Source organism: Nicotiana tabacum, chromosome 1 (genome assembly GCF_000715075.1).
Source record: "Nicotiana tabacum cultivar K326 chromosome 1, ASM71507v2, whole genome shotgun sequence".
Lineage (NCBI taxonomy): Eukaryota > Viridiplantae > Streptophyta > Magnoliopsida > Solanales > Solanaceae > Nicotiana > Nicotiana tabacum.
The window spans coordinates 49,044,884-49,060,853 of NC_134080.1; the positions used below are offsets into that span (position 1 = coordinate 49,044,884).

The window sequence follows — 15,970 nt, forward strand, 5'->3', positions numbered from 1 at the left end:
GGCTGGCCTTGTCTTCACGAGAGGCACCATCACGACGGGGTTCGGGGTTAGGGTCGTAACAGGGTCTTATAGTTTCGGGTTTTCCAACGTATGGCGATTAATGACAATCTCCAAGTCATCGAGTTTGTTTAATCTTGAAGACTGTTTCTCGTGAGCTCGGAGTTGCCTCGTGGGGGCTTTATGAGCCTGGAGTTTCGACCCTGGGGTCGTGCGAGTGTTGAATTGCTGACGCTAAGTCTCCGAGTACCTCGGGACGCATTTGGTGGAGAGGCCCCTGTCGGGGGTATACTTGAGATTTCCTTGTTTGGAGAATAAGATGTTGAAAATACATCCTTTTATTGCTTGGTGTAGACATACATTATTTCATTGTCGTGATCTCGGCTCATGCGGGTTCAGCTTCTTGGACCATTTGATCCGGTACATAATTCCCTATCGAGACTTAGTCCACCGTTTCCCGATCCTCCCAAGGGGATGGTTCCCTTAGAGGAAGATCATTCCTTGTCGTTGGACTGTAGAAGAAGTCCAGCGACCTTATCGGATCCTCCTCTGGGGGTACGCTGCTCTGCTAATAATCTTGCCGACGAGGTCCTCTTTGGGGAGGAAGTCCTATTGTGGGGAAAGAGCGCGACGGGCCCTTTTTTAGAGCCTAGGGATCTTCGAGTAGAGTTAGAACTTTTGAATATCCTGGCCAGTTGTCTGCATATAGGTTAGTGAAAAAATAACAAGGGAGTAGAGCAGTTCTTCCTCACGGCGGGATGTGTAGGCGGCGTTTTGAGATTTATTATGTTCCTACTCTTTCGAGGCGTGAGTCCTGATACAGCCCCGCGCTGTGTCTTATCAGGATTGGCCGAAAATTGGTTTGCTTATATTTTGATCCTTCCGAGGGTGGGGGCATTGATGCCGGCGATGCGCCAGGTGGTGAAGAATTTCCTTTTGGCGTGTATTGCTTTTTATTGACTTATTTTAGTCCTGCCCTTTGCGAGGGGTTTCATGCTTTTGGAAAAATGGGGCCGACACTGTCTCCGAGTGGTGTGTCGGTAGTCGTCTAAATAAGACGTTCGTGCTTTACGCCTCCTCCGATGGTACAGATCTCGACATCCCGGCCCGAGCTTAGACGGGCTATATCAAAAGAATGGTCTTTGTTGCGATTTGCCAGGGATTTGGGATGCGGGGGAGATTTGGTCCGTTAGTTCGGACTGCCCCATTGACTTTGGTCCAACATCATTGTTGTACGTGACCGAACCACCTGAATTCACGAACACATATTTTATTTAAGATAAATCAAATGAGAGAGAGGGTTACCAATGCGTCAGTGTGACGCAGGGGCGGAGTCTTGGTGCCCTTTTCCCTGGTTGTAAGGGTGTCCCCTGAAATATTTCCCTGGGCCCGCTTTTTCCTGACGGCTAGCATTTTCACTTTCCATTTTATAAGTCCTCGGAGGGTGTCGCCGCTCCTTCACTGTCGTGGTAATATGTCGCGGCTTGTTCGCTTCATCCTTCCCGGTTGCCTTCCTTCCTTGGGGCTGGGCTCGAGCCTGATCGCACGATGGTACTCGACGGTGATTTTTATTGAGTAGCACGACTGTCATCCTTCTGAGTTGGTGGCCATTTTTGACCTTGCGGCCGCGCGTGCCCTGCGATTCCCGCGCCGGGTTGTGGTTCTTTTGAAAGGGTCTTGGTCGAATAGGCCTGAGTTGCTCAGCGTCCTTGGTTTTGCTTATGGTGATCATGATATTTGGTATAGCAATGTTGAAATCGTACTCCGCTGGGCGGGATTCCTCTGCCGGTTGTGCCTCGTCAGACCCGGTTCCACTAAAAGTTCCTCGAGGACGTTGCCCTCGAACTATTTCTCTACCATTGCAAAGTAGGTTGCATCTTGTGGCGTTCCTCCCATTCGCGGTGCATGGATGGTATCTCCAACTGTTTAGCATTAGTTTCTTTGCTGGGAGTCTTCTTGGGTATATCGGGCCCGTAGAGGCTCCCGGACAGTTGTCCACGGCCCTGATTCGTGGTCGGTGTTGGGTACGGGCATCCGACTAGGTCTCAGCTGGGTATCTGGTTATGCTTCATTTGGAATGACCTGGAGTCGTCGGGTATGCTTTGTTTAAACTTTGGACAAAGGCCCGGATTGACCAGTCATCTGAAACTGAGAGCGATCTCATTCGTCCTATCAGGGAATGAGGCGCGACTTCCTGTGGTGTTTCACTCTCTCTTTGTTTGGCCTCCGACGTGTCGGGCTCTCCCGTTATTGCTTCCATGGCATCTACGTGTGCTTCTATGGTAGGATCTGCTGGTATGGTAAGCGAGTTTGTGAGGTTGGGCGCTAGGCTGCGGTGCCATACCATGGTTTCTTTCGAGAGTGTTTCCCCGAACTTCTTCAACGAGATGGGCTCGAGCTTATCATCTTGAAGGTTGCTTCCTTTCTCCGTGCATGTGTAAGAGGTGGTGCGCTCGTCGGCATCCGAGGTCCTGTCGCACCTAGGGTGTTCCGGCGTTTCGGATTTCCGTGAAGCAGGTTCCGGGACCGCTTCCCTGGGGGAGAACTATCGCATGAACCTCCACGAACCTGACTCGATCCTTTTGGAGAGATCCCCAGGCATCTTCGCTATGGTGGGTTCTATTATTGATCCGTTGTTGCTTGATCTTTCGGGTACTTGTTCGGTGCAGGGAGCTGTTTTCGGCGCTACTGTGCTGGGAGTCTTCGGATGGCTCTGTATCTGAGCGATAGCCAACTACTGTGCCTGCAATATTTCAAGAATATCGTGAAGGCTAACTCCCTGTGTCTCCCGAGCCGGGGTTTGTTGGGCTTCCTGTTGGCCGATATATTGACTGCTCCTATCGGTGTGCGAGGCCTCGTCGACCTGCTGCACGCCTCGTGAACATGTGTCCGCTGGAATTGGCCCAGATGCGTTATCGGGGTTCCGCGGCGTCGTGCCAACCATTGGAACAACCTCGCCATTTCCGTCTTGATTTTTGGGGTAGTCGTTCTCGACTTTGCTTACCGAGCCAAACATTTTGACCTAAAATCAAGAGATCTTTGGACAATAAAAAGTTTGAAAGATAATGTGCGTTTGTGCAATGAAACCAGCAAGAAAATTATCTCTATTATTTTTAGCCCCACGGTGGGCGCCAAACTGCTTACCGTGAAAATGGTAACAATAATTAAATTTGTAAATGGGATTCTAAAAATACGTGATCTATTCCCGAGCTAGTTGTTAGAGCAGTTGATGCTAATAATGTGGAGTTTAATAACGAAATCCAAGCTAAAACAAGATAGTAATCGAACCGAGGGGCCTGCTGCCCGGGTATAGGTCTAGTCGATAGGGGACCTTGGGGTCGATGTCAGGGTCGAGCTCGAGCTATCTGGGATAGTCGTAGATGGGATAACAGTTGAGAATAAAATTAAACAAGGCTCTTCACGACCAATACTAAGCAATACGATGAAGGACTAATAAGAAAGCAATGGATATTAAGGTGACTTCGGGTCAGTGAGAACGAACAAGTTAGAAAGAAAAGAGTGAGAGAAAGGTATTATTGCACTTGCAGAGAAATGGAGCAACATTAATCCGTTACAAGGTAGTGTGAGTCCCCTTTATATAGGAGGGGAACTCGGCTATGAGCACATAGGCATTAATTACAAAGTGTGGAGATGGGATGGCTTGACGTGACGCCTCAACATAGGCTCTGGATAGGCCGACCCTATCAGACTTATCCGCATGCCTTGGGAGCTTCCCCCTTTGTCCTGGCTTCGATATCCGCCTTCTCTAAGTTGGGCCTCGACGAGCCCCGAGGTCGGGAACTCGGTCATGGCTTCCCGTCCCGGGGTCTCGAGGAGTTCTTCCGAAATGACTTGACAATGAGAAATCAAGTCCTCTGATTTTGCCGCGTACACACACATTGAGGTAAACATGCTTGAGGGAGCCAGAGTCAGAATTAAAATTAGGCAAGTTCAGATATCAGAAAGTATGGAGCTTCAAGAGTAACATCAAAACAGACAAGGATGCAAGTGATAACATGTTAATTCACAAAAGTTTCAAGGATATAGATATTCAAAATAGGAAAACAAGCGAAAAAGAATGAAATGGCTAGAGCTAAAGGTACTTACCATTTTACTGATTTACAAGCAAGCGGACAAAAGAACAATTCAGCGATATCTCGAATATCGGTAACAAGATGAACAATAAAACTCAAAAATAGTGCGTTAGAGTTCCCAAGGGCTTCGGATGAAACCTGGGTAGTGCTCACATTGAGAGAGGTCAAATAATCGAATTCCGATGGCCTTGGCTTTCAGTCGGCCAAGAGCTCGAGTTTCACAATAGTATATGATAGGTGAGAGTAAGGATACAATGATTAAGGCCCCTCTTAGGGAATTAGGGGAGGGATTTTTTATAGTAGAAAAAATTAAACACACAAACAAGCAAACACAGTAGATCAAATACAAATAAGGAAAAAAGCATGCAAAATCAATTTAGGAGAAAAATCGAGCAAACCCTTGTTCAAGACGGAGAACAAAAATAGTTAAAGATCTCACTGAATCGGACCCATATAACCTGGTAGTGAAAGTATCATGTCAAGAACACAAAAATAATATAGAATCAGAGTCGAATGAATGCCTGTTGGTGAGCTTCATAAATAACTCAGTACCAAACACATTGTAATGTTGAGGAGATGGTAAGAATCTCCGTGTATGCGAGAAAGGATATTAAACATGGAAGATTTTCATGTGATATCAGATTAGGACTGGGGTTTGAGTGAAGGTTGCTAGGGTTTTCTTAGAGAAAGGGGAGAGAATCAGAGGATTCAAGGGTGACTATCTCAGAAGAATGGGATTTAGGGTTTGGGTGAGTGTAATTAAAAATAGGAGAATGGTTGTGGGCCGTCGATCATTTGAGATCAACAGCTAGGAATAGAGGAGAAACGGGGCAGGTCAAATGAACGGGTCGCATCCGGGTTGGGTTAATGTGGTCGTTTTCTTTGGGCTGCTGAAGAGTGGAAATGGAGTGGGCTAGGTGTTTGGGCCTGGTTTCAATCCTAAATTAGCCCTATATTGGATTATAAAATTAAAATACATGAAATTGTTTAAAATAATTTATAAAAAGTAATTCACTTATGTGGTAAAATGATTGAAAATAATAGCTTAACGTTATAAAAAATATAAAATACTATTTTGGTGTAAATAATGTAATTATGTATAGAATATAGGCTATTATTGTAAAATTTGCGTAAATAATTCAAAAATGCAGATGTAATTATAAAATAAAGTAAAATATTATAAGGCATATATGTAGGTGCATACAATAAATTTGAATGATTATGTCATCTTAAAGAAATTTGAAGGAGTAATTAATAATTATTTGAATAATTTAAATGCAAGAAAATCAATTTTAAAGCTTTGAAAATTATAAAAAATTATAGAAAATATTTATGTGACCCTTGAAAATTAGGTAATAATGCAAAATGATATTTTGAAAGTGTATGGAATATATTATAAAATATGAGGGCAAATTTGGGTATCAACAATCCCCGAGGTCGAGAAAGAATTATTTCTTGCCTCGAGGACCAGTTTGCGGGTCTGGATCCTATTCACCGACGGTGCTTCCAATGTGAAAGGGTTTAGGTTGTGAATCATACTAAAACCACCCACAGGTAATGTAACAATAAGGTGTTATGTAGATTTTGCTTCAATGATGATTGGTGTAAACTGATTTGGAGAAGTATTTCTAATGTGTGGTACTCTATAATTGTTAATAGTACTAGACATGGCTTCTTTACTTCTTCCCAAGGTCTTAAATAAGGTGATCCCATATCCCCATACCTTTTCATCATTGATACTGAGGTTTTGTCAAGATCCTTGAATAGTTTGCTGCATTACACTGCTTTCATTTCTTTCTCAATGCATAGAAATGGACCTCAGATTATTCACTTGGTATATGCTGATGATATTGTGATCTTTAGTAGTAGAAATACCAAGTCCATAAAGTTGATCATGAAACAAATTAGGAACCATAAAAGTGCTTCTGGACAGAAGGATAATAAGGATAAAAGATTTTTCCTCACTGATCCTAAAACATGTGCATATAGGATCAACGGTATTAGAGTTAAAACTGGCTTCCTTGATAAAAATTTTCCTTTTAATAGCCTTGGTTGTACTATTTATGTAGGTAAGATTTTTTTTTCTTATTTTGATTGCATGTGTGCCAAGGTTATTAAAAGACTGAATGCTTGGCAAAGTAATATGTTTTCCTGTGGTGGTAGACAAGTTCTAATTAAATTTGTTATTCAATCTCTTCCTATTAATATTTTTTGTTCCATTAATCCTTCCAAAGAAACCGTGAAGCTCATTCAGAATCATATTGTTAACTTCTTCTGGGGTACTTGTAATGGTAAAAACAAATACCATTAGACTTTTTGGAAAAAGTTATGTTATCCAAAGATTGAAGCCAGAATTAGTATCCGGGGAATGGATTATGGATAACATCTCTAATACACTTACAATAAAAAGATTGTGGCATTTTAGAGTTAGTAGATCAATGTGGTACGACTTTTTTAAAGCAAAATACTATAACGACCCGACTGATCGTTTTGAGCATTTTTACTTCACTCGGTAGTTTGGGGCACGAGTAGCTCCGTATGATGTATTAGGACTTGTGTGAAAAATTTGAGTTCACTCCGAGTTGATTTGATATGTTTCTGCGCGAGTTTTTGAAAGACGAAAGTTTATTAAGTTTGATTTGAGGTGCGTTTCGTCATTTCGATGTTGTTATGCGTGATTTGAGGCCTCAACTATGTCCGTATTATTTTATGAGACTTTTTGGTATGTTTGTAGGAGGTCTCGAGGGGCTCGAGTGAGTTTCGGATAGGTTTGGGCTGTGTTGCGCTCGTTTTTCTTATGTTTCGACGTCGTTATTTCAAGCATAAATGATACCCTATTAAACAAATAAGCTCCGATTTCTGTTTTTATTGAAGTGTTAGATTTGTATTGTAATTGCGGATCCATAGAAAAAAGCATCATCGAGTTCGGACATCATATGAGGATTTTATGGTCATTTTACTAAAAATTGGGTTGCTAAAATTTTCAGATTAATTACGAAATTGCCACTGACTTCGTATTTAAAAATTTGCTATATTTTCAAATATTGAAACCAACATATCTCCTTCATTATAAGGTCAAATGGAGTGATTCAAAAGCTTAACTTGACTGAAATTTCACAAGGAATCAATTGGAAGCTTCACATGCGAGTTTTGGGATCGTTTGGCTTACAAAACGATGTAGAACAACTGAACAAAAATACTTAATATCGAGGTTTGTTCATTGGGTCATATTCTGAGTTGGGGAGCTCGGATTTGGACAATTTTTGGAGGCCATTTTCACCATATGGATTGGGATAAGTGTTCTATGCTCGATTTTGATTATATTTCATGAATCCATCTTCACTTTTGGCACTTGATTGATGATTTCAAAGTGAAATTTGAGGGTTTTGTCTAAAATTTCATAAAGTTAAATTTTGAGATTTGAGCATTGATTCGGGGTTGAATTTGAGTGACACTCGTATGGTTGGACTCGTAATTGAATATTTTTTTTGGATTTTGTGAGTTTTGTTGGGTTCCAAGGTGCGGGCTCGTGTTTGACTTTTTGGTCGATTTCGGGATTTGATTAAATATTTGACCTTTATCGATTGTGTTTGTTTCCTTTGGCATTAGTTGATGTATTTGAAATGCTTTTGTCTTATTTTGAGCCATTCGGAGGTCGGTAAGTGGGGGATAGAATTTTTGGAGCATCATTCGGCTTGCTGGGTATTTGATTTGGTTTGTTCGAGGTAAGTAACACTTCTAAACTTGGTGGTGAGGGGTATTAAACCTCGGATTACGTATTATGTGTTTGGTGTTATGGTGACCCATATACTAGGTAACGGGCGTGTGGGCGTGCACCGTGTGAATTGTGACTCCATTATTCCTATGGTACTGTGTAGTTACCTGATCATATCTGTAACCATGAAATCTCTACGTACTAGAGCTATTGAGCTGTAATTCATGTTAGAAGCCATGTCTAGGCTACATGCTTATTCTGTTGAGACCCACTGAGGTTATATTGTTGTTGAGTTATTAGTTTAAATTGCAATTTCATACTCAATCATATTCATTCATTTCATATCATATCTCAGTCTCTGTTGCTATTTATTGACACATATCATCATTTTGGGCTAGTTTCATGGCATTGTGAGACCAAGAGACTGGAGAGATTGATGACTGAGTGAGGTCGAGGGCTTGAGTGTGAGTAATATTATGAGATCGAGCTGCCCGCCGTAACATGTTATATCGATTTATGCCTGGATCTGGCTTGTTATAACGCTTGGGCTGAAGGTGCCTATTCAGAGTTTGTACACACCCCCAGTGAGCGCAGTTAATTTATATTGAGGGATGGATCTTCCCTGGGCATAGATCTTGCCCGAAGCATTTATATTTGGGGATGGATCTTCCCCGAGATGCATTGGCCTTATACAGTGCTGAGTGACTGATATCAGTTGCTATGTATATATTCGGGATGTATTTTTCCTGCGTTGGATTGGCCATATACAATACTGAGTGACTGAGCATGTCGAGTGGTTGAGTATGATGAATGGAAAGTGTGAGACAGTGATATTGAGTACTCTGAGAGTGTAAGTACATGAGTTTATCTTTGAGATACATTGCATTTGACATGCACACTTGGCATACAAGCATAAAGCTGCATTTTTTCCTTATGGTGTACGATATCATGACATTTATGACTTCTCTCACATATTGACATATAGGCATAGAAATGTATTTTCCTCACGCCATTTGAAAATGTAACATTTACCTGTTGAAAGCTTTGGAAAAAATTACAGTTTTCAATACTCATATTTTTGGCGATTTCAGTAAAAGATTTGGTTTTCAATGATATACTTGAAAAACAGACCTATTTTTCTAGAACCGTGAATGAGCTGAGGATTTTAACTCTGAGTTACTTCTTTTATTACTTTCATTATGTTGTTATCGACTGTTGTTGGCTATTGGTGTTGGAGTCTGACCTATGTTCTAGCTCGTCACTACTTTCAACCTAAGGTTATGTTTGTTACTTATTAAGTACATGAGGTTAATTGTACTCATACAACACTTCTGCACCTTGCGTGCATATGTTGAATGCTGATATTACTGTGTTCGACGGGAGCTGGAATTGAAGACATACATGTGTTCCTCTTCTTCATGGTAGCCTTAGATTCATAAAAATAAGTTTATATATTTCGAACAGATGATGTATTTATTTCATACTAGCTTTATAAATTCTATTTTTAGAAGCTCATGATTTGTATTTCCAGTCCTTGGAGAATGTATAAGATTCAAATATTTTTTTTACTTAATTGTCTTATTAAATTTTATTGAAATTGGATAATTGTTAATTGGCTTGCCTAGCAGGTTGGGTTAGGTACCACCACGACTAGTTGGATTTTAGATCGTGACAAATACTGTCATAAAGTGCATCCTGTTGGTATGAAATGGTGCAGCGGTAACTCTCAAGCTTGGAAACATCTTCTTTGGGCCAAAGACAATTGTGAAAAATTAATAACTTGGAAGATTAATGCTGGTAACTGTAGCTTTTGTGGGACAACTAGACAGAATTGGGATCTCTGGCACACATTTGTTCAAGCTACATCACTGCTATCAATGCCAAAAAGAAGGTCAATGATTTCATGATTACTAACAGGTGGGATGGACAAAAGCTGTACAATACCCTGCCTAGCCAAATTGCTCTACATATTATGTCTATAGAGTTGGGCCAAGAAGACAAGAATGATTATGTAATCTGGAATGCTACTGAGGATGGTCACTTTACAAATGGGTCTGCTTGAAATTTGGACAGGAGACATAGAACAATCAATGACACCATCAACAAGATTTGGCACAAATCCATTCCCTTCAAGCAATCTTTCATGTGTTAGGAGGGTCTTTTTGGTAGAATTCCCATTAGGGAGAACAGTACCAGGCCGGATTCTTAAGAAACTGAGGTTTGTAGCTCCTGTTTAGTTCCTTTTATAAAGACCTTGCAATATGTTTTTGTGGATGGGGGATCAGCTGGGTATGTGTGGAAAGCTGTGGGAAATCCATTGGGAATCAACCATCAACACTTACCAATCAGAGGATTGCTTAATGTTTGGTGGAATATGAAGGCAAGAAACACAGTGGTAGAAATGAGAGTGCGAAGGACGGTGTCTATTTCAGAAAACCAGTTCGGGTTCATGCCGGGAAGATCTACCACAGAAGTTATCCACCTTATTAGGAGGATGGTGGAACAGTATAGAGATAAGAAGAAGGATCTCCACATGGTGTTTATTGATCTGGAGAAAGCGTACGATAAGGTTCCTAGGAAGGTCTTATGGAGCTGCTTAGAGGATAAAGGGGTCCCGAGTAACTATATTAGGGTGATTAAAGACATGTATGATGGAGCTAAGACTCGGGTTAGGACAGTAGGAGGCGACTCTGAACACTTTCCAGTTATTACGGGATTGCACCAAGGGTCTGCGCTCAGCCCATTCCTATTTGCCCTGGTGATGGATGCACTGACTCATCATATTCAAGGGGAGGTTCCATGGTGCATGCTATTTGCTGATGACATTATTCTAATTGACGAGACAAGAGACAGCGTCAACGAGAGGCTAGAGATTTGGAGACATGCTCTTGAGTCTAAAGGTTTCAAGTTGAGTAGGACGAAGACGGAATACCTCGAGTGCAAATTTGGAGTTGAGCCGACGGAAGCGGGAGTTGAAGTGAGGCTTGACTCTCAAGTCATTCCCAAGAAAGGTAGTTTCAAGTACCTTGGATCGGTTATTTAGGGGATCAGGGAGATTGACGAGGATGTCACACACCGTATAGGGGTGGGGTGGATGAAGAAGAGGTTAGCGTCGGGAGTCTTGTGTGACAAGAAAGTGCCACCGTTACTAAAAGGTAAGTTTTATAGAGCAGTGGTTAGGCCTGCCATGTTGTATGGAACTGAATGTTGGCCGGTAAAGAACTCACACACCCAGAAGATGAAAGTAGCAGAGATGAGGATGTTGAGGTGGATGTGCGGGCATACAAGGATGGATAAGATTAGGAATGCAGATATTCGAGAGAAGGTGGGTGTGGCCCCCATGGAGGACAAGATGCGGGAAGTAAGACTCAGATGGTTTGGGCACATTCAGAGGAGGAGCACTGATGCACCGGTGAGGAGGTGTGAGCGACTGGCTGTAGTGGGCATGCGGAGAGGTAGAGGGAGACCTAAGAAGTATTGGGGAGAGGTGATCAGACATGACATGGCGCGACTTAGGATTACTGAGGACATGGCCCTTGATAGGAAATTATGGAGGTCGAGCATTAAGGTTGTAGGTTAGGGGAGAGTGTGAATATTTCTACATCACAAGGGAGAGAGACTATCTAGTTAAGAGTTAGACTAGGAATGTCAGTGGTCGTCTATTGATGCAGGGCTTTACCTTCTAGTTGTACTATACCAGCCATCTATTTCGTATTTCGTATTTCGTATCCTGTATTTCATATTTCGTATCTCTTATATATTGTTGTTATTTTTATTACGCATTTTTATGGTACTAATATATCATCTCCTATTGCTTTTTTTGAGCCGAGGGTCTCCTGGAAATAGCCTCTCTACCCTTCGGGGTAGGGGTAAGGTCTGCGTACATATTACCCTCCCAGACCCCACTTGTGGGATTATACTGGGTCGTTGTTGTTGTTGTTGTTGTTGTATAGTTCTTTGAAACACTATAGCTAGATTTGAATAAAACGAAATTCTTTTAATATCCCAAGTCACTGGTTTAATATAAATCCCAAATCGAGAAAATTTCGACTTTATTTTAAAAGTCTGCGAACCAGAAATTCTAGATAAGGAATTCTGTTAACCCGGGAGAAGGTTTTAGTAATTCCCGGATTCCGTGGTTCTAGCACGGTCGCTTAAACTATTAATAATTGGCCTAATTATCTGATTAATTACATGTTTTAAAACTATTGTGCATTTTAGCTTTTGTAACCGCTTTAATTATTTTAAAACTGCTTTTAGGAAGATTCAATGCTATTTAAAATACGTCTCAAGCCACGCTACATGAAATGTACCCACGGCTCGCGACACGTTCTATTTAACATTGTTGAGAATTGGGTCACATGAAATGTACATCCGAATTTAGTAATTAAAAATTACAACTACGTCACGGGAACCGTACCTGTAGCTATGATGAATTTTTTAAAGAACGCACCTAAAGCAACTACGAAGGTTCGAATTTGGAAACAACATTTGTGAGGGGCATGGATAATTTAATTTATGACACGCCTCGAATTTTTTCTATAAGAGTTAACTAGTTTTATGAGGGACATGAGCTAAGGGATTTGTTTGGCATGGCACACCTCAATTGATTTTAATAGAAGTTTATTTAATTAATGCCATCTAAGGATATTCTTATTTGAAACTAACCTAAGGTTAAGCCTAAATCTATTAATCATCCGTGAATTTATGGTGCGTTCGCTAGACCTTTAATCGTTTGGGCAAGTGAAATTGGACTAGAAGTAGCCCGTTACGTCATGGTCAAAGATCCATCAGCATCTTTAAAGCTGCCTTGGGCTTGGAATTTAGCCCAGAAATGAGGAATTTAGGAAGCCTTTGCTGCACCTGAATTTGAACGACGTTTGGCCCGTACTGGGCTTGTGTTAGGCGGGCCCATTTACTATATGTTTTCTAATTGGGCCTATCCACCTTTACACTTAACTAAATCTGCCTGTTTATAACTAAAGCATTTCAATTATTTCCTAAGTAAAGAATTCAGGACATCAAAAGTCAAACGTATTTTCTAATCTTGAAAGTTAATCGACGATTTACAAAATAAAAAAAGCATACACTTATATCATAAAAAAAGCCTGAATTTTGGGCTTTGGTCCCAGGCCCAAAGGCCTAGGTCCAGATTTGCTCGAATGAATCCAAACTTGGGCCTGGTTGCAAGTCTGGCCCAGTTACAACTATAAGACATGTTTATAAAGAGAAAAAGAGGGCTAATTGTGGTGACCCTGTACTAATAAAATCAACGAAAAAACTAAATTTATAAAAAAAATAAAAAATTATAACAGTCCCTTTACACAGCTGAAAGTCCATGAATGTACAAAATAACTAATAGTCTATCATTTCAACAATTTATCATGCTAATGTCCAAGAGAAAACTAAAAAAAAATAATCAAAAGGAAAATCTTTTCCCTTAATTTCTGGTTTTCTTCTGCCTCCAGGTCCTTCAAACAGGGTGCCAACTTGCAAGGATTTAGCTATGGAGCTGTTCCTCACAAGTAGATACTTCAAACTTCCAGCTTTGAGATTGTTTGATTTTTGGCTATTCTCACACACACAAAAAAAAGAATGCAGATTTCAGTGTGATAAAGATTCATTTAACTAGTATATCTTTGGGTAAGCAATTTAGAAAAGAAGGAGGGAGGCTACTTCAGTAGTTATAGGTCTAGATTCAAACCCTTCTTGCTTTTATTTTAGATAAGAACTTAACTAAATAGACTACTTTAATACCCTAGTGAAGTGATATATTAACACATTTAGAGGAATCATGTTCATTAAAGCAAACAAATGAGCTAATAAAGCATTTAGAAATTCAGTTTTGTATTCAACCACTCCAAACAACTGGTTACAGGAGGTGCAAGAAACATACATAGGCGTAGAAACTAACCGAGAAAAGACCAAATAAAGGTCAAATGGCCAATGTAGAAATATCTCAGCTAATCAAACACACAACCACTTAGGCAAAAACCAGCCTTGACAGTGCAAAAAACCTAACACACGAGCAGCAATATCACAACATCAAAACTCAATCCATCTTCTAGACAAGAAACCTAGGAAATTTTAAAAGTGAAAAACTTTGGGTATTCTTTCAGGTTATTAGAAATCTGGTTTTTCAGAAGTGTTATGCATAGAATGATGCTCAAATATCCGTGAGAGTAAGGGAAATCGTTTCTTTATATAAAGTGTCCAAAAAAAAGCATTTAGGGATTATTCTACCCTAAATTCCTAGCTAGTACAACATTTTTTGCAGTGGATAAAATGTCCAGTTGTCTATTTTCAGCATCTTTTGAAACTAATTTGGACAGCTGGTACACTTTCTAGAACATTCTGATATTTTTTCAATGTAAAAGTCCAGTTTTAACCTTTTAATGTCTGTTTATTTCATTTCTACCTAAACTTTTGGTTCAGTTAGGTCCCTAAGTTTCTACTGATTTCAAAACCATGACAAACAAAGGCAAGCCTAAAAGGGATTGGGGATTTGAATCAAAGGTGTCTAAAAAAAGAACAAATGGCTGCAATTAATCAGAAAAACAAAAACATTTAAACTAGTTAAATCTTAACAATGCTGAATTCTAACACCTATGGTGTCTATAATTAAATAGAATCACTAAGGCTAAAAGACCTTAAACCAATTTGGAACTAACAAGGAGGAAACTGTTACACCTAATTAAACTAACTCATGTAATTGACTAATAAACTTTAACATGCTTTGACCAATTTGCTAAATAAGAACAAATAATTAAACTAAACAGCTATGAAATAAGGAAAAGCTAAAACTAAAAAATCCTAAAATATACAGCTAATGGAAATAATTAACATAAAAACAAATTAATTATAACAAGGTAAAAGTAAACAGAAAGAAAAAGGAAATTACCTAAAATTGGATTTTGTTATGAACTTGGCCAAACTTCAAAAGGCATAAATGAACGCTAATCACCATTAATCGTCTGTTCTTAACAAGAACAATCGACTAATGAATATTTTAGTTTATTTGACCAAGCACTGATCAAGAGAAGAAGAAAGAAAGAATTAGGGTTCTTCCGGAATCTGAGATTTGAAATTCGACTAGATTGGGGCTGATTTGATGGGGGCTAAGGGTGGTTTGGGGGTTCAGATAGGGCAAGGATTATAGGGTGTGAGTTTGGAGTGATTTGGATCAATTAGGGTTTTGGCCGGATTTTTCGATCTAAAATTCGTAGAACTCGGCAATGATTCGAAGGAAACTAGTTGGAGATTGGGAATGAGGAGGCTGTGGGGGGTTCCGTGGTGTAATTTTGGGGAGGTTTGGAGTGACAGCACTGCCATTGGAGATTTTCGGTGGGCGGTCTGTGATGGAGCCGGTGAGGGGTAAGAGAAGGTGATAGAGATGAAGTGAGGGGTCTTTTGGGGGGTAGGGGTTCCGTTCGGATAGTTATAAGGGAGGGGAAGGGTTAGTTCTCAGCCGTTGGATCATAAGAGATCAACAGCTGAGATTAAAGCTAGCAAACGACGCCCTTTTATTTTGACGGGGGTGGACCAGGTGGATTTAGTTTTGGGCTTGGGTTGTGGGTCCTTTGGGATCGGATCTAGGGCCTGATTTAGGTGTAAAAATGACCCAATTTCAAAAATAAACCTCTTCTTCAATTCTTTATTTCTAATTTTTCCTTTTTCTTTATTAAAAATCCTACAATTAAAAATCCTAAATTACCTAAAAGTGTGAAATTAAATTAATTACCTAATTACAAAAATTATAAACATCACTTAATTCTAAATTAAAAGATAGCTATCAATAAACTAAAAAATTAAAGACAAAAATGTAAAAATGTATTTTCGTGATTTTCAAATTTCTATAAAATAAATAATTACCGATTAATTCTAAAAATGTAAAAGCAAATCCTAAATGCAATGCATGATATTTTTTGGTATTTTTCCATGATTTAAAAATTAAACATACACAGAAATGCAAATAATTAAGAAAATTCTACAAAAATTCCTAAAATGGCAAATAATTAACAGAAAACCTATTTTCTCAGGATTTTATAGGAGTATTTTATATAAAGCAAAAATCACATGCTTATAGCTGCCCATCTTTGCTCAGAAACATGAAGATTTTTCGGGCAAAGATGAAATGAGCAATTATGAGGGATTTTTGCCTGTT

At 39.8% G+C, this 15,970-nt stretch overlaps 1 long non-coding RNA gene across 1 annotated transcript; it reads right to left on the bottom strand.

Moving 5' to 3' along the window:
* Window positions 1–13,075: 13,075 nt before the first annotated feature.
* LOC107761057 (uncharacterized) lies at window positions 13,076–13,983 on the bottom strand. The gene is made up of 2 exons (XR_001642512.2): window positions 13,721–13,983; window positions 13,076–13,375 (listed from the first exon to the last, which is right to left on the bottom strand). It is a non-coding gene; the product is annotated as an uncharacterized LOC107761057 (long non-coding RNA).
* Window positions 13,984–15,970: the final 1,987 nt, after the last annotated feature.